This window comes from Glycine soja, chromosome 14 (assembly GCF_004193775.1).
Source record: "Glycine soja cultivar W05 chromosome 14, ASM419377v2, whole genome shotgun sequence".
NCBI classification, from domain to species: domain Eukaryota; kingdom Viridiplantae; phylum Streptophyta; class Magnoliopsida; order Fabales; family Fabaceae; genus Glycine; species Glycine soja.
In genome coordinates this window covers 13,320,413-13,344,089 of record NC_041015.1, presented here as the reverse complement: position 1 = coordinate 13,344,089, position 23,677 = coordinate 13,320,413, and the positions used below count along the sequence as shown (strand labels likewise).

Below are 23,677 nucleotides of genomic sequence, written 5' to 3'. Positions count from 1 at the left end.
TGTAAACAGTTGACTACAAAGGACTTTGTGTGTGACACTTTTTCTCTCGTACTTTACATTGTGATATTCAATCAGAGCTTTAGAACCTCTAAGTGTTATCACCACTTTGATCCTTATTTGAAAACATTATTTTACATTGGATGCAATGGATCTTTGCAAAGAATCATGAAGGGAAGTTAATACTACAAATGAAATGTTTTCAAACTTTCACATTTTTCACATATCGTGTGAAATCTTTCCTTAATTTGCATTTCTGATTTTCATTTTCATTGAGTAGGTTTCTCAATGGTGTGCATGTAGTGGATTTTTTTATATATATGTAGATTTAGTTCTTGATAGGTTTTTAAGAGTTTAGGCATTTGTGGTGTGAATTTGCTTGTAAGTTTGGTTGTAACTCAAAGATTATAGTGGAAAGGTCCTAGTGGGCTACTATGGATCAACTAGATGTAAATTTCCTAAAAATCGAACTAGTATAAATTATGTGTATTTTTTTCTCTATCCCTTCAACTCTTTATTGCTTATTGGTTAAGGTTCTTAACACTTGATTTTTGATATTTGCTTGGTATCTTTGTTTAAACCATAATATGTGTTAAAAGAAAACATAAGGATGTTTACAATGTATCTTACTCTCTTGCATTAATTGGATTAACGAAAAAGATTTTGATAAAAACTTTGATTTGAGTCTAAAATTATTTTAAAACCAATTCATCCCCTCTCCTCTCTTAATTTATGGTTTCATGCGCCATTATTTCTAATCATCAGCCACCCCAGGAGTCATGCACAAGACCTACACAACTAGCCATTCCATCTATACTTCTAACCGAACCATCATAATTTAGAGTCACCCATCTATCACTAGGAGCTCTCCAATGGATAAGAGCCCCAATCCTTATGGGCTTACTGTGGACACAGACAACAACAAAAACCGTACTGTACTCCTCATGTTTTTGCAAGACAATACTCTATGGCCTAAATGGCCTCACAGAGGATGAATCATGCTCGTGTTTATTCCTCCAAACGACATAAAATAACACCCGTAGCCCATAACTCATCCCATTCCGATCCCCATTACGACCAAAATCCACAATCATATATCCTTCATTCAGTTTTCAAAACGAAAACAAAAGAAGTTCCTCTTCTTCCAATGCTTCACAAGATGAAACGAAGTAGTTAATGCTAAAGGACAGTCACGTAGGGCATGCATCACCACAATGAGTACAATAAGGACTTCCCAATCCCCACCTAGCCATAAGCTGATGAGTCAAATGAATGCCCATGATTAAGCGGCCAAATAAACACCCGAAATCGTTGACGGACTTTCAGCTTCCATATAATATTCAATTCTTCAGTCCCTTGCATAAGATGAAATCGATTAAGCCTTTGAAGGACAGTCATGTAGAAGCAATCTTAGGGGCTTTTAAGTTTTATGTATTCATTTGTACTTGTTGCTAGGTATTTCTTATACCTAGCTGTTATTTATAATTTAACCTTTCATTTGGCTGATATATATATATATATATATATATATATATATATATATATATATATATATATATATATATAATCATTGTAAGTTATGTTAAATAAAATTATCATAAATAAATAAAAAAAACATCTTAAGTACTCATTGATTGTTAATTTATGCCATGAATGATTGTTATTTATTTTTGTTTTAAATATGATACGTTATATTTGTATTCTCTTCACGTATTTTAAGGATCGTCTTTTTTTACCGTACGTTTTAAGGATCGTTTGTTAAACGTAGACTTTTTTTTACTGAGTTTTTTAAGGACCGTCTCTTAAACGTAGATTGTTAATATGAAAATTAAGAATTCACAAGAATAATTTTAATAGCCATACTTTTTTTTACTGCATAACAGTACTAAATAGTTAGTATATGTAGTTTGAATGTATGATATATTATATATTTATCTATATCATATGTCGATATACCATATTTTCTTATAACTAAAACAATCTTTACTACAAAAGCAATTCGACATCGCAACAAAGCTTTTAATGTTCCCCCTTTAAAAGACTACAATTCATGCCGGGCAAAGTACGATTATTGAATCGTAAATTTAAACTTAATTATAATCAACATATAGAATTTAAGTTAAATCCAATTTTATATATATATATATATATATATATATATATATATATATATATATATATATATATATATATATATATATATATATATATATATATATATGTTGCATAAGTAAATATTTGTAAAGACAAATATTACAAGAAAAGAAATTAAATTTTAATTTTTTACTAAATTTAAAACCTTTTTCGAGTACAACAACAATTATCCTTTGATAAAGTAAAACTTAAGAAAATAAATATAAGATTTTTGCAAGACTAATAAGACGATTATTTCAAATCTTTATATAGCATATAAAGATTTCTAAAAGTAAAGACCAAATTCAAATCCTAGGTCAGTTCAAATAACAAAAGATAAAATAAAAGGAATAAGACACAAAAATTTATACGGATTTGTTTCAACCATCGAGACTACGTTTAATTCATGAAAAATCATCAAATTCTACTACTAACTTTAACAGGTTACAAGTATTTATCATTGTTACTTCTGGCTCCTTAACTCAAGCTCTACACCAAACTTGTTACAACTAGTATTCTTTTTTGCTTGCTCTAACACAGGATCAAAAGATTTGTTGGCTTGATTGCATAACGACTAACACTATCGTCTTACAGATGGATAAATAGTTTCATTACTAAGTCTTTTCTCTCAAGATAAAACAAAGTGTTTGAGAGCTTGTCTAAACTTTACAAGAATTTTCATGGAGAGTTTTTACATAAAGAAGTTGAATAATGAACATTTCAATTCATACTTCATGTCTTCAAAGTTTCTAGTATTTATGGGTCTCATTCAATCAAGTATTTGTTGTCTCTAAATAGACATATTTACTCCTTAAGCGTGTGTTTGAAGGATGTGGATATTGGGGCATTAAATGCACATACTTCTTCACACTGAGAAATCTCCTTCATTGTTAGTGTGTTGAATACTACAACAGAAAATTACTTCCTTTTGCATTAGAGCAAGTCTGTGCAACAGAGTGCTCCTTTTGATGGCGATTATCGAATTTCAAAGCTTGGTTTCATTCAATCAAGTATTCATTGTCTCTAAACAGACATATTTACTCTCTTAAGCTTGCGTTTGAAGGATTTGGTCGTTGTTGGGACATTAAATGCACATATTTCTTCATGCTGAGAAATCACCTTCATTGCTAGTGTGTTGAACACTACAATAGAAAACTACTTCCTTTTACGTTAGAGCATGTCTCTACAACAGAGTGCTCCTTTTGATGGCGATTAACGAATTTCAAAGCTTGGCTTCATTTATTCTTCATAGGTTTTGACAAATCCTAGGAGAATGCCTCTATAAAATAGATCTCAAATATAGAGTATTAAAAGAAGTCTTAAATGTCATCTTTAATGTCATATTGAATTATGATTTCATCTTACTATCGTATAAAACATCAAATACAAAATACATGAAATATGTTTTGTTAGCGCATAAGACACAATTTTTAACCTTTGTACTTATTTACATTTAATCAAAATTAGTAAAGATTCTAATTTATCTTAAGACATAAATATCTTTTGACTTAATAACGTTGCTTATCAATATACTCGAAACTGATATCATATTGATCTTTTATTAATCAAAATATCGAATTAATGCTATTAGTTTCCACTTTTGATTATTATTTTAATCATGTTGATTTAAAAACTTGTTTTGATGTCTGAATGTGAACTAAAAGTCAAATTTTGTATATCTCTAAATAAAGGGATTACTTTTTAGTTAAAAAATAAATAAATAGAAAGATTAATCTCAATAATAAATAAAAATAAAGGGATTACAAAATAAAATGTATTATTAATTATTTATAAAAATAATAAAGAGGGTTTCATATTTTTTTTTCTTAATTACACTTTAAATTCCTTAATTGTAATAAATATGTTATTTGTTTCCTTCAGTCATTTTTAAGTGAGTTTAATCTCATAAATTTTTTAAGTGTTATAATTAGGTTTTTTTATATCGTTTTTCTCCTACTTAAAATTTTTAAAATCTCATTCTTTATATTTTTTAAAAACCGTGCATTCTTCTTTTACTTATAACTCACTAATCAAAATTTTAATTTTGTAAAAAAAAATAACAACATTTATAAAATTTTAAAACTATATAATCTATAAAAAAAACCCTAAACTATTTGCATAGAAAATAAAATGTTAAAAATTTTATATTTAAAGAAATTGATGAGAGAATGTTTGAAAAAACTGAAAGAAGAAACAAATTATACAATATTATTTTATCATGCACAAATTATACAATATAAACGAGAAGGAGTAAAATGAAGTAAATATATTTTAAACTCCTTATACGCATATTATAGAGTTTTTTTACCCAAATAATACAAATAAATTAATTATTTATCCAAATAATACATCCCAAAAAATATTTATCCCAAGAATTGATTTCATAAAGTGATTTTTTTTTCAAAAGACAATTTTTTTAAAAATAATTAACTGGTTTTTTGTTTTATTTTTTTTATTTTACTAATTTATATATATATATATATATATATATATATATTAATTTATAAAAAAATATAACTTATTTAGAATAGTATTTAAGAAAAATGTATATAATTAAATAATCAATACAAATATAATTTAGTTAAATATTTATAAAAATATAAATGCAGATATTTAAATACTAAATATAAATATAATTTAGTTACATATTTATAAAAAAAATTATTTTGTTTTCTACTTGGGTTTTTAAATTTCTAAATTATTGAATTAAATTATTTTATTTATACTGATTAATTGAGTTCAAATATAAACAAATATAAAGTAGATTTGCATTTTAGGATTCAGCCATCTCTCCCCAAATGAAAAATAGAATTATTTTGTTTATGTTATATCATATAAACAAGAAAAGCAAAAAATCAAGCTTAAAAAAACTTATTTTTATCTTATTTCTTTTTTTTTAAAATTTTATTTATATTCATTATTATATTCTATATTCTTCTATTTTTTAGTTTCTTTTTTTTTCTACTGTCTTTACCATTCAAATTATACATAAAAGTCTAATCAAATATATCATAGTATTTAAGTTTAAATTTTAATAAAGTACAATAATGTCCACTAACAATGACAAGTTTAAAAATTAGAATAAAAAAGAAAATGACAAGTTAATGTAATATAAAATTATAAAAATTTAAGATGTAAAAATATAAATGAATATAAAAGAGTAAATTATATGTATTATAAGTAAAAATTAATAATAATTGATAAAATAATTTATATCTATTTGAAATGTGTTTTTATTTAATTTAAAAATATTGTATATTAAATAATAAATAAATAAATAAAGGTTGAAACTAGTTTTCAACACCGATTCTTAATTCGTTTTGACCGATTTTACACCGGTTTGACTGATTCTAAAATCCTTTGATATACTAGAGTATCTGAATCAATCATCAGACTAATTCCTAATTGAATCGATCAAATTGATCGGTATGATCTGATTTTAAAAATATTGTTTCTCTTTAAAATTAATTCAATTTGTGAACACTCATGCGTATAGTTTAAAATTCTAGTTCTCACACCACAAAAGTACTATGCGAAAAGTAGTTGCCTAATTTCGTGGGTGTGGGGTGGGGCACATGCGTTTCCTTTTGTCTTCGGGAGAGAGTCTTTCTTAGTTGAAAGGGTCCAATGTAGGAATTAGGTAGGAGATAAAGGGATCAATCTCGAATTCTCATTCTTTCTATCGAAACCCTTGTGTGGAGTCCACTTTTGACAAGTATTAGGGGTGCAAGCTGGTGACTTTGGATGGAGTTTGACGAAACTCGTAATTCAATTCAATTAAATTTGCATGGTTGGTTTGAATTAATTTTCTAAAAAAAAAAAGAAATTCAACTCATATTAACTCATTTGTAAACGATTTAAGTTTGATTGAATCAATTGATTAAAATATTTAATTTTATCTTTTAAAAAAATGTAATATTTTTTATAAATTAAATTTTTTATTAAATGAATCAGACACAATATAATTTGTTGTTAGATTTTTATTAATTTTTTTTTTGTTATGCTACCACATCTCACTCTAATGACTCCTATCGATCTATTTATAAGGAATGAGAAATTAAGCACATCATATTCGAGATAAAGAGTTTCAATAAGTATAATAAGGATGAGTTTTAAAGGTTTTTTCTACAAAAACCAATGAGATATTAGGCGGCTTATTCTTTGTAAATAGATTTAAAATATTTTTAGAAGCTCATCTGAAATGACTTCAATCAATAAAGTCTTTGTCGCTTTGATCCTAAAGGTTTAGGTTGTATTGATGTTTACTCGATTGAGATCGATAAGTCTATGTAATCAATAATAATAATATTTGATTTTTCTACAATTTAAAAAAATATATTATATATTAAATATATTAATAATAATAATAATTTAATAAAATTAACGGGTTAACAGGTTAGCGGGGTTCAGCGGGGTTCAGATATTAAAACTCGTAACTCAATCTAAAACTTAACAGGTTTGATTAATTTAATTTCGGTCTAACCCAAATACAAAAGTTATCCAACTCAAACTATTTGGATGAATGTAGATTAATCTAGGTTCACAGGTAACCAAACCCACTTATACCCCTAACTAGTATCAATATTCTGCATTATCAAAGGCGTTTGAAAAAATAAATAAATAAAAAATCCTTAAGCAGCCATTTAAATCGGATCTGCTGGCAGTGCCTTAAAGAATTAAAAATATTGAATAAAAGTATAGTATACCGTTTAATACGTTAAGAAGTTGTAAAATTAAACTTGTTTATATTTGTACATAAAGACTTTTACTTCATTGATATTTATTTTAAAAAAAGAATTATATTTTGATTGTTGACGAGAGAATACATATTCTTAGAACACCTCTTGGAGTTTCTTTTGGGATTCTTACACTTAAGAATTACTTTGTATGCAGTTTCATTAATGAATAAAATTGACGTGACCATTTATATATATATATATATATATATATATAAATATAAATAGTTGTTTATATATGCAATTGTTTTTATTCATGCATGCTTAGTAATTCTGTAACAATTGTAAGACTCATTTTAAGTTTTTAAGAATTACATTATTGAGAAAAAAAAAACTTGTTGAAGTTTTTAAATGTTGTATTATGTAGAGTCTAGTAAACGTGAGTTAGGCAATATATGTTTAAATAAAAGTTGCGAACGTGTTTTAAAAAAATTAATTGTATATTCTCGAATTGCAAAGCAAAAAATGGAAAAGAAAGAATTTATTGTTTTGAGAGTAAAAAAACTTTTGAATTCTCCTAATTAGTATACAAACATGCACTTCAGGATTGTTCCGTTGGAGATATTTTAGTCTAAAAATTAAAAACATTTACATTAAACGAATAATTGATAATAAATTAAATAACATTACGTGGCTATATTTGGAAATCTACGTGTTTTAAAGAATATGTCTGTACATGCCTTAATGGCCAATTTAAATGCTAGTGACGATAAGTAATTGCTTGCTAAATTCTTTTTGACCAATTCCTAAACAGACAGTGATTTTAAAGGGTTCCGATCAGAGATGTTATATTGAAACACCTGTTTGGGGACCCAATAATTCACTCATACGCTTGTCCAAAATTAATTTGTAATTTTGCAACAGCAAATACTTTTCTAGTCAATTTAATGCATTATTTCTAGGTTATGACAAGACTAATTAAGTAAAGTTGAAAATATAGCATATGCTCCAAACATTACCAAACCCAATTTCATGTTACTAGCCAATCATAAAAATGGCTTAACCTTTTCTACTACCTCAATATAGGGTGAAGGTTTTGGACACAGAGAGACCATAGATTACAAGATAATAGCGAGACAAATAGTTGTAATCACAAACTTTACGCACTGTTTGAAAGAGCCCTAATTTTCCAAAGTGTGTGTGTGGATTTGACGATGGACTTTGGAAGTGTCTAATTCAAGTGTACGCGTGATAATGGAAATGCCCCCACTCAAGGATGTGATTGCCTTATCCAAACTAGGACCATCTCTGGATCTATTCATATTTTCATTTTAAAGACTATATACATTATAATTACATACTTGTTTTTGTACCCATTTTGATGTATATGCTTTTTGAGGTGCACTTTGTCGCTGAAAATGATTGTGTAGATCAAAGCAAAATGGTATATCTATATTATCAATATGGAACAATTATGAAGAGGGGAATTTGGCTACTTGTGGGGTAAAAAAATGACGTACATATATGTTCTTATAATGCAAGACCAAATATAATTGAAGTTGCAATATTAGCAAGATGCCCCAACGTCCTATCCTATCCATGCCTTGCACACCAAAACAAATTGTTTTTGGGAGTTAAATAGAGATAAAGATAATTTTATTAGTTGAATAGTCATAATAATATGTTGCATTTATTTCTTATAAAATAATTAAAAAAAAGATTATTTATTTAACCAACCAATTGACTCAAATAGTGCATATCTAATTTTCTTGAAGTAGAATTTCATATTTGAATTTTGTATACCGTAAAGGCCATGATTGGCCGCAGACCCATTATACTACAAATATTAATATTTGCTAATGTGAGTTGGTATAAGTATTTAGTTAAAGATGCACAATTTACTTAGAATGTGAGAATGAATTTCCTTTATGTCACTAAATTAAATTTTATTTGGTGGGTAATCTTTCTCAAAGAGACTTCAAATGTTGTTCGGGGGCTAATTGGGTTAGCTGAGGATAGAAAAAATTATTTGCTTGTGTGGTAATATTTTCAATATGTCATTAGTGTTCTACTGATAGTATGAATTTTAACGTTCCTTCCTTCTCTTCCCACCAATTCATGTCCCCCCCCCTCCTCTTAATTTTCAGTTGCCTCCAAATTAGGCTTTCCTCAACTCTAGGACCACAAATGCACTTATGAGCACTCTATCGTTTTCTTTCCGGACCACTTAACCACTACTCTAGTATCTTCTAGCCCTTGACCCCTAGCTCCAACTTTTTTCTTAGGTTTATTCACATAAGGGTGCTACATATTTAGCATGGATAAAACCGGTAATCGAAAATTGATCATGCGTAGCTCAAAAACACAAAGATGAAAACGATGGCCTCCACCTATAAAACACTATGATATACCACTGTATATTTTATTTTATTTTTTGGTTAAGCTAAAGTTCATTAGACTTTTTAAATTAACAACATAACCAAAGACCGAAATTGATAATTAATCAATTGTATTTTCTTGTGTATTAACCTTCTTATATAATGAGCCCTACTGAAAATACTACTACAAGACATTTTTAAAATATTTATAGTATACTTTAAACTTAATTTTATAAATATTTTATAAAAACATAAAGATTTGTTTAATAATAATTGTGTATTTAAAATATTCAATCATAAAAAGTGTCTATTTAAGTGTCTATTTAAAAAGAAAAAGAATACTTCAACACCCAATATAGTAATTGATACTTAATGATAAAGTTATAAAAATAAAAAATATAATTATTATAGGTTATTACATGATGTGTTAAGAAAAAAGATAGAAAAAATGATGGGTGTTAAATAACACTATTAGAAAATATGCTTTCAACATCGGTTTTTAATCGATGTTGAAAGTACTGATGTTGAATGTATTATCGTTAACATTAGTTTTAAAAAATCGATGTTAACGTTAAATTTACAACATTGGTTATTTAAATAATCGATGTTGATAATAAGAATTACACTCAAAAAAATGTATTAATATTAACAGTTAACATCGATTTTTGGAAAAATTGATGTTAACGTAACTTAACATCGTTTTTTTTTTACAGAAAACCGATGTTAACATATGTGTTAATGTTGACAGTTAACATCAGTTTTTTTGAAAAAATCGATGTTAATGTAACTTAACATCGGGTTTTTTTTTTTTTTTTCAGAAAACCGATGTTAACGTATGTGTTAATGTTGACAGTTAACATCGGTTTTTTTACAAATAATCGATGTTGTTTCCAGGAATTTTTTTAAAAATAATCTCTCTGTTTTTACAAAAAAAAATCAAAATTTAACTTGTAAATTTAAAATCAGACCAAATCAGACCACACAGCATATATGATTTGCATTCTACTTTTAAATAGGTTTTAGCAGAAAACTAGCTATTAAATTATTAATTGTAAAAAAATCAATTGATAACTATGAATAACTATCAACAAAGTTTATTCAATGTTAAAATGAAACAACAATTGTAAAAAATGTAATGCAAAGTACGGTAAACTAATTAAGTAACCTAAAGTTATATAGTTCCCTAACATCCTATGTTTGATTTCTAACTTTTAGATAATACTGTGCTCACTGGATGCGAAGCGTCTTGAATCTCTCTACTTCCAATGGTCTAATATCATTAAAATACTGCATGATCAAATAAAAGATAAATTAATAATGTAATAAAAATGATAAGAAAATCAACTTTGTTTGAAATAAACAATTACCGTTTTCCAATTATTCCTGAAAGTTTCTGAGATTATCGTGGACATCTAGTGCATGACGTAATAGCCGCACTCAGTGCTTCCTTTTTGTCTATTACACTAAATACATAATGAAAATTGGATATTAATTAAACATTAACTATAATTAGTGTACATACACATAAGCAGTATATATAAGTAGGAGTTTTATTTAAATTACGTATCTTAACAACAATCCACCTAGTAACATCCTTGGATTTAGGGTTTGGAGTATCGTCAAGTCCTTTCAAAGCACTGTTGACGACCATTTGCCAATGTCAGCTGCAATGGAGACGAATATGGGTTATTGTAATAGTATAGATTATTTAAATTCACTTGTTGTGTTTAACTTACCCATTCAGGTAGACTCCAAGGTAGACATCGCGTTTTAAACTTTGCATCCAACTCTTGATGTAACTTTCTGATTCAAATTGCGATTGCCCAGATCTCTAAATGGACTGTGGCTCGAGGAATCCATACACATCAGAATTCCCCGCTCGCATACTTGCCCCGATCTCTGATATGACTTGTTTATGTACTATGTTAGTAGTATATTGCTCTAATTCATATTGATTTATGTAGTCATTTGGACCAAGGGATCATTCAACATTAGGATTTACTTGCTTATTATCTAGAATAGAATATATCTAATACATGATGTTTCTATTAATAATATAGCTTATCAGTCACACTAAAAGAATAGAACAACATTGCTAGTTACCTCAAACTTGAAAAGTGCAATTGATGAATGGACAACCCAAAAGAAAGCAAACCACCAAGGTAGAGGTACTCCCTACGCCTTGCAACTAAATCTGCCGCAGAGAAGCAACCAAAAGCCAAAAAATAGAAAATAAATATTAGAACTTGTCATATATAGCTTAATGTCTATGGTTAACTTTCTGATTTAATGTCTATGGTTAACTTGGTAACTGTCATAATTAAGTGAGTGTGCAGTTGAGTCTTTGAAACAAACTCAATCACATTGAGTTGGGTCCTTAGAAAACTGAACCTAGTAGGAGACATGGGTTTAGTCAAAGCATATGCCCATTGGTCAATGGTAGGAATATAATGTAAGATAACCTGCAGAGAATTTTGAGTTCAACTAAGAGGTAATTTGCTGAATTAAAGGAATGGTACTACCAGTAATTATAGAATAACGAAACTTGAAACTTTTGGAAAAATTGGTGGTTGAATCTTAAATCCTATTTTTCACCTACTTAGAGGCACTTTTTGGAAAAATCGATTGACCAAATGCCCTTCGGGATTTGCATAGGGGTTCCTCCTTCAATTTCGAGCATTTTAACATATTATGGGCCTCAAACGAATATTCCTATCAAAAGTTACAGTCGTTTAAAGTTTACTTGCACAAACCCTAACTAAAGTAAGGTAGTCTAAAGCATGGGGATTAACTATGGAATATGGGGGTGGTGAAAAACAGCCATATAGGGTTTAACTTAACAAAGCTCATTTCAAGAAATTGCAGAGAAGGAATTACCTGACTGAAATTGCAGTGTTGGTGTTAGTGTTGAATGTTGAAGTCGGACTCCAATGGAACGCAACGGTCATGAACCCCAACGACGGTCACGAACCCCAGCGACGACGATGGTGTGGAGGAGACCACAGTGACAGGTCTTCGCGGTGAAGGAGAAAGAGGCTTTTGTTTCTGAGACTGAGCTAGCGCACGGGGGGAGAACCTTCTGGGTTTTAATTTATCTATAACCCAACATTGGTTTTATAAAGAAAATCGATGTTAACATCAACTGGTTAACATCGATTTTTAAAAAACCGATGTTAATCGTGCGATGTTAAATTTATATTTTATAGTAGTGTAAGTATTTAAAAAAAATTAAATGTTCAAATATCATAGCTCATATAAAAATCAAAAATATTTTTTAGACAGCCAATGTCATTTACATTCACATAAAAAGAAAAAAATATAATAAATAATATCATATAATAAGAAAATACAAAGAATATCAATAAAATATTTACATTAAAATAAAGTGTTCATATATAAATCCTTTATAAAAATCTCAGCTTAAATGTATAAGTTAATTAAAATAATTTTTTAAGTGTTAAGTGAACACTTCAGTGTCTATATATTGTGTGTTATATAGAAGTGTCAGGGGAGGTGTTTGAACACGTGACTAGCATTCCCACTCCCCAAATGAGGACTGTCAACGTTTGATAGACCTGACACACTGCTATAAGGAAAGGTAATTATATGGGTACATTTTTTTCCCCCAACTAGATGCAAACACTCTATTAATAATGCATAATTTTCTTTATTGTTTTTCTTATAACATTGTATTTTTTTATATAAAAAATTTAGATAAATTGAATATTGGGATTCACTATAAGGATAAATCTTAAGAATTAATAAGCATGCTTAAAGAAATATTTATAAATCACTTAATAAAAAATTTACATTAACAGTGAAAATCAAACATATATCTTCACAGAATATATAGTTTTTTTTTATCAACTGAATCAATTTATTATCTGCATATCTATATGCATGTAATATTTCTACGCTGATGTTTATGCATAATTATTTTAAGAATTATAAGATTAACTTAACGATAAATGACAAAAGGAAAGAAAAATAGTGTGGATTTAATTCATCCTTGACAAAAAAACTAACATCTAACAACATTTTGTGGATTAAAAAAAATAAAAAAAGCATAATCTTCCTGCTGCAAGTACAACGAATTGTGAGTCACATGCTCCAACCGAAGGCGCGTGAGAAAGCATAGGACATTTTTGGGTGAAGCTACATAAACATAGAACAGTAACACCAACCAGAATAAGTAAGAGGGACCGTGTGTCCCCACCAAGGCAATGTGAGTGATATGATATATCAGGAAAAACAAAATAAAAGCATCACCCAAACGCATACTTGAAAGGAATCATATCATAGCACTAGCAAGCATGCATGCGGTTCATGGTTCTCTGTTTTAATTTCTTCCTTTAAAATTTACTTTAACTGTTTTGGTTACTATATGCCCATTTTTGGCTCTCTTGTTCTATCTGCAATTTTATGTATTGTCATACCAATCTCATGTGCATTTTTGGTTTGGTATGTTGTTGGTTACTTGATTAAGGAAACTCAGCAGTCACAAAAATCAACCAAATGCAATAAGTGTTATTATTGCAAGTGTGATAAAATAATATATAAAAACAAAAAAAAATGTTAGCATATTATAATAGAAGAAAAGGGTTTGTCAATAGGGCAAAGGGCATTGTACAAAAGAAAATGTAAATGTAGAAAAAATTGACAATTAAGGCCATGAAAGAACACTGGCAATGGCAATTCAATTTTGCATTGAGCTTGTTTGTTTACTATGACAAGGAAAGAATATTGGCATAGTTGTTATGGCTAGCTTTTGTATTTTAGAGAAAATTAATGACAAGATTCTTTGATGACTATTCGAGTATTCATGGACATACTTGTGTATGTGATTAGGAAATACAAAGTGTCTGTTTAAACTATTATGACCTTTCGATCATTCTTATGACAAAAATTTATCTTTTGATTCTTGACTATCGGTAGTATTCATGTGAACAGTCAATGTTGAAAGGGAGAGCAGGGAGTATGAAATGGAGCCAAGTGGCAAAAGTAAAGTGATATCATAAATTATAATAATTCATGTTAGAAAAAGTAAGCAGTATTAGGTTAAAACAGGATAAACATTATACTAGAAACTTCTCCATTAATTTATATAAAAGCTACTAAGGACTAGAAAAGGAACAAAATGATGGCTATGGAAACCGTTTGAATCCTCTATACTCTTGGTTATACTAATTAGTTAAAATGCACACAGCTAGGGCCAATTGGGCACTCAATCATTTTCAAGTGCTTGCCAAAGTACCATATTTTTCTAGGTCACTATCCTTATGTCCATTTAGATAAAAGTGTCATGTTCCCCCTTCTCCCAACCGATAACACCAAAAGGGTGACCTAATTCTCAATGCCATTTGCCCCCTACAACCTAGGTCACCTCTCCTTGACCACAAATTCAACCTCACATCACATGTCTATGTTATATGAGAAAATAATAGAGAGAGAGAGAGAGAGAGAAGAGAATTGTAACTGTTTACAAATGCATCCTATGTAAACATCAACGGATAATCTGAACAAAAAAAATAAAAAAAGTATAACAAAATAATCACACATAACAATAAGCTTTTTGGGTCAAAATTTTAGTATCATAACATAAGTGTTTTTTTATATGATGTTATAGATATAAAATATTTATGATTAGCTAATCAATCTTAATAAAGTCTCTATTTGCAATCATATTTTTTTAATCGCAAAATTCAAATTCAAGACATTACATAAGATATTTGAACTCAATTTCACTCACTTAGAACAATATAATGTTATTGAACTTTATTACTCAAGTTACTAAGGTGAAAAATACAATTTTGATGGAAAAACAGTATTTAAATACACTTATGACAATATACTTAAGCTTTGTCTTTTACATGATTCAAATACCTAGTTTTTCTCAATCTTTTCCAATTTTCAATCAATTCTAACAATAAACTCCAGTAGCCATTATTAAACACTTGGGCTTAAACCATTGAGGCCCAATTAGTTAATCCAGCCCGTAACATCTAAAAAAAAGTTGAAGGAACTTGGAATATTTCTGTCCTTTTTATTTTAGACAATAGGAATAATTCTGTTTAAGTAATAGTTTAAAATCCACTGTCATTGTCCAATAAGTACAGGCTTCAAAGCTATGAAAACACGAACAGTTCATTCAATCACATACCTTGATATCAACGTTGATATAGTCATGCATGAAGAGAAGACGATTAATTCTATGGAACACTTTTACTGGACCTTTCAACAACTTGAAAAGCATAAAGTAAATTTAAAAATGAAACATTTTATTTACTCATAAAATAAAAGAAAAGTTTTTAGATTTTTTTAACTATTAACTATTATATCTTTTTTCTCTAAATAAAACTATGGGTGAAGAGTTGTTGCTCATTAATTGTTATTTATGGAATCAATAAAAAGATTAATAATTATTTATAATATTTTAATTAAAATTTATTTTCAAATATAATTTTATAATATTTTTTTTGTGGTATATTAGTATATAAAAAAAATTTGAGACCTTTTTTTGGAGCCTAAAACCCTTACTTAAGCTGCTTAAGTCTTAAGCCCTTAAGCCCGACCTTGCACTTCGAAGATATTAGTTGTGCAAATCCACCATAACATTAGAATATGAAAGTGGGTAAACATCAATTTTAAATTGCTATACATGTTAGAATGCCATGAGTTATAACGTTACAGTCACATATGATTTCTTTGTTGAGTGCTGATGGAGACTAAATTCAGTACATAATTTTAAAGTCACAAAGAACAGAAAACTTTTTTCACATGCTACACATTGAAATTTAAACCATGTCCATTAATTATTATGCTTTTAGTTATGCTTGGTTAATAATGTTTACTCCACCCAAAACTTTTCTACCCAAGAATATCCTGACGGTTAAATCATAATGATAATTATATTTCTTCAAAGTAATGATTAGCAACTAAGAAAGCAATTCATAGATTAATTAGGTCAGATAAAAAAACCTTGCACAATTACAAATGTTCTCTATCGATAATATTAATTAATAATAAAGCTCCATGCATGGAGTACCTTATCGATCATTATTAGCTTTAACATCAACATCATTATTTATGCTTTTAAACAAGGGCATATTGCTTCTAGAATCCCAAAATCTTCACTGGAAAAGAAAGGAAAAAAAATCAAGGTACAAAGTTTAGTGATGTGGAAATGTGAGCTTAATTATAACAGTTATGTATGGTGAGAGTAGGTTAGAAATGCTCGCCATCTTCACCCGATCTCTACAAAAAGTAGGAGAATCTTATTTTATTAGTTTAATTAAACTTTTAATCCCTATAATCAATTAGTCTATAAAAAAAGAAGTTAGACATATATAGAAGTTTTGATATGAAATAAGTTGTTAAGTAAGCTAATAAGTCAATTTAGGTTTTCAACTAGGACCGATCAAATCTAAAAGTTAAGCTTATGATAAATAATAAGTCAGACTTGAGTCTACAATTTTTTAAGTAGATCAAACCTATTTAAATCATTTTAAAATTATTTTGCCCAATCTATTTCCACCCTTATTCTCTAAGTAACAACTAAAATAAAAACACAAAACTACCTCTAGAGACTAGAATTAATCCTCATCCTTTGAACTTTTAATTGATAATCTAATTTGCCTAATTTAAACGTGGAATGAGAAAATCTAATTTGCCTAGTTATACCCCAACAAATTCGACCGAACCCGAATATCAACTTCATGACCCAAAATGTACGTCAAAATGGTATCTTTTCACTTTCAGTTTTTCTTTTCGCCCAGCTCAATCTAACTCCTGTAGTAAGTTATGGCCTAATAGCGATCTATGGAAAAGTTCCAATAATATAGCAATATTATTGTTGGACTTTTACTTCCTGCACATCCCCTGACCTGAACGGACACAAATATCCTACCTCCACCCAATCCCACTGTCGATCGAAACACCACTGCCCACAACCACCGAGCACCATCGCTGATGACCCTTATGCAGAAAATAAAAATGAAGACGAAGTAAAAAACGAGAGAGGTATAAAACTTGACCCTATTCTAGAAAGATCTTTCTAAAATTCAGAATTTTTTTACTCTTCTAAAGACCTTTCCAAAATACACTTTTTTTTTTAAAAAAAATTCGGAATGATCTTCTGGAAATTTAAACATATAATTTTAGAAACACCTTTTCAAAATACACTTTTTTTTTTACACTTCCCAGAAGGCCTATCCAAAAGTATATTTTCATACTTCCGAAAAGATCTTTATGGAAATGTAACGCTCTCTGATATTCATTTCTTCATCTTGTTTGGTTGGCTTTCTACTTTAGCTAACCATATACTACAAGTTTACATCTTTCGAGTTTACTTCTAAATTCAGTTCAATTGTATATGATTTTCGAGTTTACTTTTACTATAATGATAAAGATAAAAATACGATTTATATAATAAAAAAAATTAACCCTTTATATAATTTTATACCAACGAAATCGAGTGTCTTTAGAAATCATATATTTGATTTAAATTTCAGTATAATTCATTTGGAAACACAATCGAATGTAAAAAAAAAATCGAATTCAAAATTAGAAATATAAAAGAAATTAGTCTTTATTTTCATCAGATTCCAAATAAATCAGTATCTGTTAAATAAAATATATATTCAGATTTAAACTGAAGATTTTATTTTATTTTATATTGTAGTTATAAATTTTCAAATTAATGGGTGGGGATAATCTTGGGCACACCTCTGTCACCCTCCCTTTCTCTAATCCCATTATAATTATGTTGGATAAGATATTTAAGTTAATTTTTAATTTTTTTATTAGTTGAAAAACTTATTTGACTATTTGATAAACAAATTTTTTTAGTAACTTTTAATATTTTTAAAACGTTACTTGAAGTTGCATTCTTTAAAATTCTAGCTTTCAGCTTTTATATTTTCTTTCATTTTCATCCTTAATATATTTATCCAATTTTCTAGTTATTCTTTTTAAATAAGTTATGATTTTATTATTTTTTTATCATTTTATATTGTTCAACTACTTTAAAATTAAGCTAATTTTATCGAACACTTATAATTTAATAAGTTAGTTTTTTAGTTATTAGCTTACAACTTTCACCTACTTTTGTCAAACATAACCTATAACTTACATGTTAAAAATATTTCTTCTATTACCTGATGTCTATTGATTAATTTTTTTTTGTTCAACATATATATATATGTGTGTGAGAGTGTGTGTATATATAGAGAGAGATAAATAGATAAATTACATCAGTATAATTTTGATTACATCATTTTTATAAGTTAATACAGAATGTAATTTTTATTGATCCAATCGTTGAATTATATCTACATATTATCAAGATTGTTTATATCAAATTTTATCAAAATTGAACAATAATAAAAAGACAATCAAATGATTCATATTTTAATAGATTTTAAAACATTTATATTATATCGATTTTAATCTATATAAAAGATTTTAGATTAACGAATAAAATAAAAATGATAAAATAGAAAATTTAAAATATAAGAGTAATAAAATATTAATATTTCATTATATGAATTTTTTAATCTAACAATTAGTTTTAAGAAAATATTATGTAGTTTATATATAAAGGGCACCAAATCCAGTTTACATCTATTGATTAATGTTTCTTTTGTTTTTATGCTAAATCCATATCCAATCAACACCACGGACCTGCTTCTCATTATTATTATTTTTTCCATTGTGAACATTATAATTGTTGTTAATTGAAACGTTCATTGTTATTGTTGTTGGACCTTGGAATTGTGAATAGTAATAATCAATCTTAACGTTCCTTGGCTTTTTCAGGAGGCAATAAAGCCACGGAATAAGCATGATGAGACGCATTAGAAACTTGAGATGATCAGGGTGAAGTTCTTACGGTTGGCTCATAGGCCAGGGAAAACACCCCATAATAATGTTATTGTATCTCAAGTTTTATATAGATTAGGGCTAGCCGAGAATCTAAGAGGTACAAGGAATTGTAATGTTGGTAATTAATGGTGCTTTTAGCTTTTATCATGCTAGTGCAATGGCTAAGCAGCTTGAAGCAGCAGCAACAGGAGATCATGACAAGGATCACTTGATTTCTCTTGCAAAATAATGCTCATTGGAAAGACAGGAGTTGGCAAAAGTGCTACCATCAATTCTATATTTGATGATGTTAATAAGGCCAACACAAGTGCTTTTCACATGGGAACCGACAAGGTTCATCGAGTTGTGGGAACAGTGGAGTTATCAAGGTGCGTGAAATTGACACGCCAGGACTTCTACCTTCCTGGTCAGATCAGCCAGCGAAGAAATGAGAAGATCTTGCACTCCGTGAAGCGGTTCGTCGAGAAAACAACACCACCTGATGTTGTGCTGTATCTTGATAGGTTAGACCTTTTTATTTATGGACTAGTTTTTGTTAGAAAGTTAGTTTGTTAGCTGAGCAAATCGAACCTGTGACCTTTTTTTTTTTCTTTTCTTCTTTTTTAACCATCTAATCCATCTTATATCTCTCTCATGGGTTAGACATGAATATGCCGTGGAAGAAGGATTTCAGCAGTGATGACATGCCACTCTTGCACACAATCACAAAAATTCTTGGGCCATCCTTTTGGTCCAATGCCATTGTGGTTCTGACTCATGCAGCATCGTCATCTTCTTACAGCTATGACTTGTTTGTTACGCTGGGTTCTCATGTTGTCCATGAAACCATTCGTCGGGCAGTCGGTGACAACAAGGATCTCAGGAATCCTGTGGTGTTGGTGGAAAACAACATGAGAGTGTTGCCAAATGGCCAGGTTTGGAGACCTAATTTGTTACTTATATGCTTCGGGTCTAAAATTCTGGCTGAGACAAAAGCTCTTCTATTTGAGGATAGTAGACCTAGACCTACGAAGAAGCCTTCTTTACCTTTTCTCTTGTCAAGCCTTCTCAAAATAAGACCACAATTGAAGTCATCATCAGCAAAAGATTTGACGAGTCTAACAACACCTTAATATCCTGTCGCAATGTGCGACGATAAAAAAAAATAAAAAGATAGTTTTCCAAAAAAGAAAAACTAGGAAAGCATCATCAATATTTATTTAAGAAAAACGTTGGAAAAATAAAAAAGAATAAAGAATATTTTACGATTTGAGAAAAAAGATTCAAAAATAGTTTACACATGCGGAAGGTATTAGCATCTCACACGCCTACCATGAAGACGACAGTCTTTAATCGAGTGTGCTAAAAATAAAGTGACTTTTTAATTATTTATCTTTCCTTGAGAACATGAATTATGTTTGTTATATTTTTGTTTATTTAGAAAAAGAAAATAAATTTTTATTTTTAGAAAAAAAGGATGTTTTTTTAGATTTTTAGGTCGACAAGGAATTTTCTCTCGCTCCTACATATCCTCAGGTGCAATGAGAAAATTATATTTACGTAGTTCTTTAGGTAGAAAATAACTTGTGTGTTGAGTTGATTTTATCTTTCTTTTTCTAAAGGTTTGTTTTAATTGCATGAAAAATAGTTGTTAAGACGTTGGATCTTGAAACAACATTGAATTTTAAGAAAATAGCGGAGATAATCGCTTAAGGCATTGGACCTTGAAACAATCTCAAGTAATATGTAATTTTTGTGGAGAAAAAAAAGGAGAATTGAGTCATCATTTGTTTGAGTATTTTTTTACCTTTTTAGAAAAGATTTTAGTTTTGCGGTAAACTTTGTGAAGTCAAGCAAGCCAGAGATCCAATATGGCATTCACAAAATTTTACTCACACGTTATTGAAACACCACCAAGCAAGTTGGAGACCCAACATGGAGTACACAGAGTGTGAAAAAAATGTTGGACTTGCGATAAACTTTGTGAAGTCAAGCAAGTCGGAGACCCAATATGACATTCACAAAATTTTACTCACACGTTATTGAAATACCACCAAGCAAGTTGGAGACCCAACATGGAGTACACAGAGTGTGAAAAAAATTTTGGGTTTGCGATAAACTTTGTGAAGTCAAACAAGTCGAAGACCCAGGATGCAATTCACAAAATTTATCCACACGCTATTAAAACAATGCCAAACAATTCGGAGACCCAGCATGAAGTGCACGAAACATAAGCGCACACTAAAGAATACTAACGCAGATTTGCGAAATGATTAACGTAGTGTTAAGTAATCAATTAAATAGACGAGATGTGCACACATAAATCGAATGAGAATAGAAAGGGATAATATAGAAGCGGGGAATACACTTAGTAATTAAGGGTGCGAGGTTAAAACATAGTAAAAATAAATAAGTGACGAATATTTATAATACATTACGAACTAACCAGACAATGATAAATTAGAAATAAAAAATAGAGCCAAACCGATAAAAAAGGTGGTGTAAATAACAGTTTTTACTTTATTTGGGCTATGCCCAAAAGGAATGGGGTGTGCATGTAAATGGAGGTGTGACTAGTGATATTTATTTTATATACGATTATTTCGGGGGGGACGAGCCAGACCCAAAATGGAAAAAGGCATATATTAAAAATGGTGGTGTAAGTAACAATTTTTATTTTGTTTTAGGCTTACGAAACTAGGCCCGATTCAACTCTTTTTTTTCAGTTTTTATTTATTTTTTTATTCTTAAAAAATTGCGCAACAAACGTTAACAAAATAATTCTAAGAACCTCATCGGCGGTCAAGGAGTTCACTGGCAAGATGAAACGAATCAAACAGCAGACCAAAAGAAAGAACGAAAATAAAAGAAAGAGGAGAAGATAGGAAAGGAAGAGTGAAGGAGAAAAAGAAAATGGAAATAAAGAGATGAGAGTGAAGGAATAAGGGAAACTTAGAGATCCCGCTATTGTCTGTGTAATCATGTGCAATTGTGTGTAATTTGATGTTCAGACCTTCTTCTTTTATAGTATTCCTTCTCCTTCTGTTATCCTTACTATTTTTCTTATTATTATTATTATTTTTATTCTTCCTTTCCTTTTTTTGTTTTTTTTTCTTGTATATGTTTTCTTTCTTTACTTTTTTCTCGTTTTTCGTTTTGTTCTTACTTTTCTTTTTTTTCCTTCCTTTCCTTTTTCTTTTTCCCATTTCTTTTTTATTCTTCCTTTCCTTTTTTTTGTTTTCTTTCTTTCCTTTTTTTATTTTCTTTTTCTGTTCTTTCTTTCCTTTTCTATTTTCTTTTTTCTGTTATTATTATATATTTTACTTTCTTTTTTTAAAAAAATTATCCCGACAAAATTAGGGTTTGATATATTCCTTGCCAAAAATATTGAATGCATGATTTTACATTGTGGTTGCGATCGCGTTGTGAGCTAGAAAACCTTTACGTTGCGAAAAAAAATGTGGTTGATGCAGTCATGATGTGATTGTGAAATGTCAAAATACCTTGACATTGTGGTTGCGAACCGCAATTTGAAACGATGATTGAATGTAGAAAGATTGTTCATTTTCAAGGACACAAACCTATTCAAGCTAGTTATGAGTGGTGGTGCAATGGTCAACACAAAGTGGTGACATTGCTTATGGGGAAAGTTTTGAGGCTCGATTGAGAGACAAAGAATACCCTCTTAGTGGTTCCCTTGTCTACGCTTGAGCTTCATGTTATGAATTATTGGCATGGAGATTTTGCTGTTGACTGCAAGGTGCAATCTCAAGTCCCAGTTGGACGACATACAAACTTTGTTATGGAGAAGGAAAAATAAGCATTTGGCTTATTAGTTCAGAACATGCTCATCAAATTGCTTTGATTGGTCTCATCCCTCTCCTAAGGAAGCTAGGTGGTTATTTGCAACAATTGATGTTTGGACAATCATGATGATATGTTAGTATGTGTTGAGTTTATTTTAGCATGATAATAGGGAGTTACCTCAATTTGGGCATCTTTCATGAAATGAGTGATGAGATGATACTGAATTTTTGTTTTTTTATACTCAAGTTCATTTATTTGATCATAGTACTAGTAGTAGTTTTCTCTATCAGTTATTTCCTTTGGGTGCTTTTGTTATATTATGATGTTGAACTTCAAGAATTATATCTTTTTTTAGGTTTAAATATGTTTTTATTCCTAATATATATTTTACATTTGTTTTCTAATAATTTTTTTTTGCATTTACTCCTCATATTTGAAAAAAATTATTTTAGGTTTTTGTCGTCAATTAGAGTAATGATGTGTTTGTTAAATATTTAATAACGTGATCTGATCTGTGGCGGCTCAAAATTATTAGTATTTGTTTCAAAAATAAATTAAAAATGATTTTCTCTCTCCTATTACACCCTTCTTTTTCGCTACTTTTCTTCCAACCTCTTCTCCTTCTTCCTCCTCCATGAAACTAAGGAAATCACTACATCACTATGCAATCCTTCTTGCACCAAGAACCCTCCCAAACTACCACAAGCCACAATCACAAACTCACCCCAAAACTATGACACCAGATCAACACAAAATAGAGTGTGTTCAAGGAAATGGTTGGATTGTTGATTTGCATCTCAAATATAGGTTGTTGTTGATCTGGGT

General features: G+C 29.2%; 1 pseudogene; it reads left to right on the top strand.

The window, feature by feature from the left end:
* The first annotated feature begins 869 nt into the window (after positions 1–869).
* On the top strand, positions 870–20,178 carry LOC114383837 (annotated as a pseudogene).
* Positions 20,179–23,677: the final 3,499 nt, after the last annotated feature.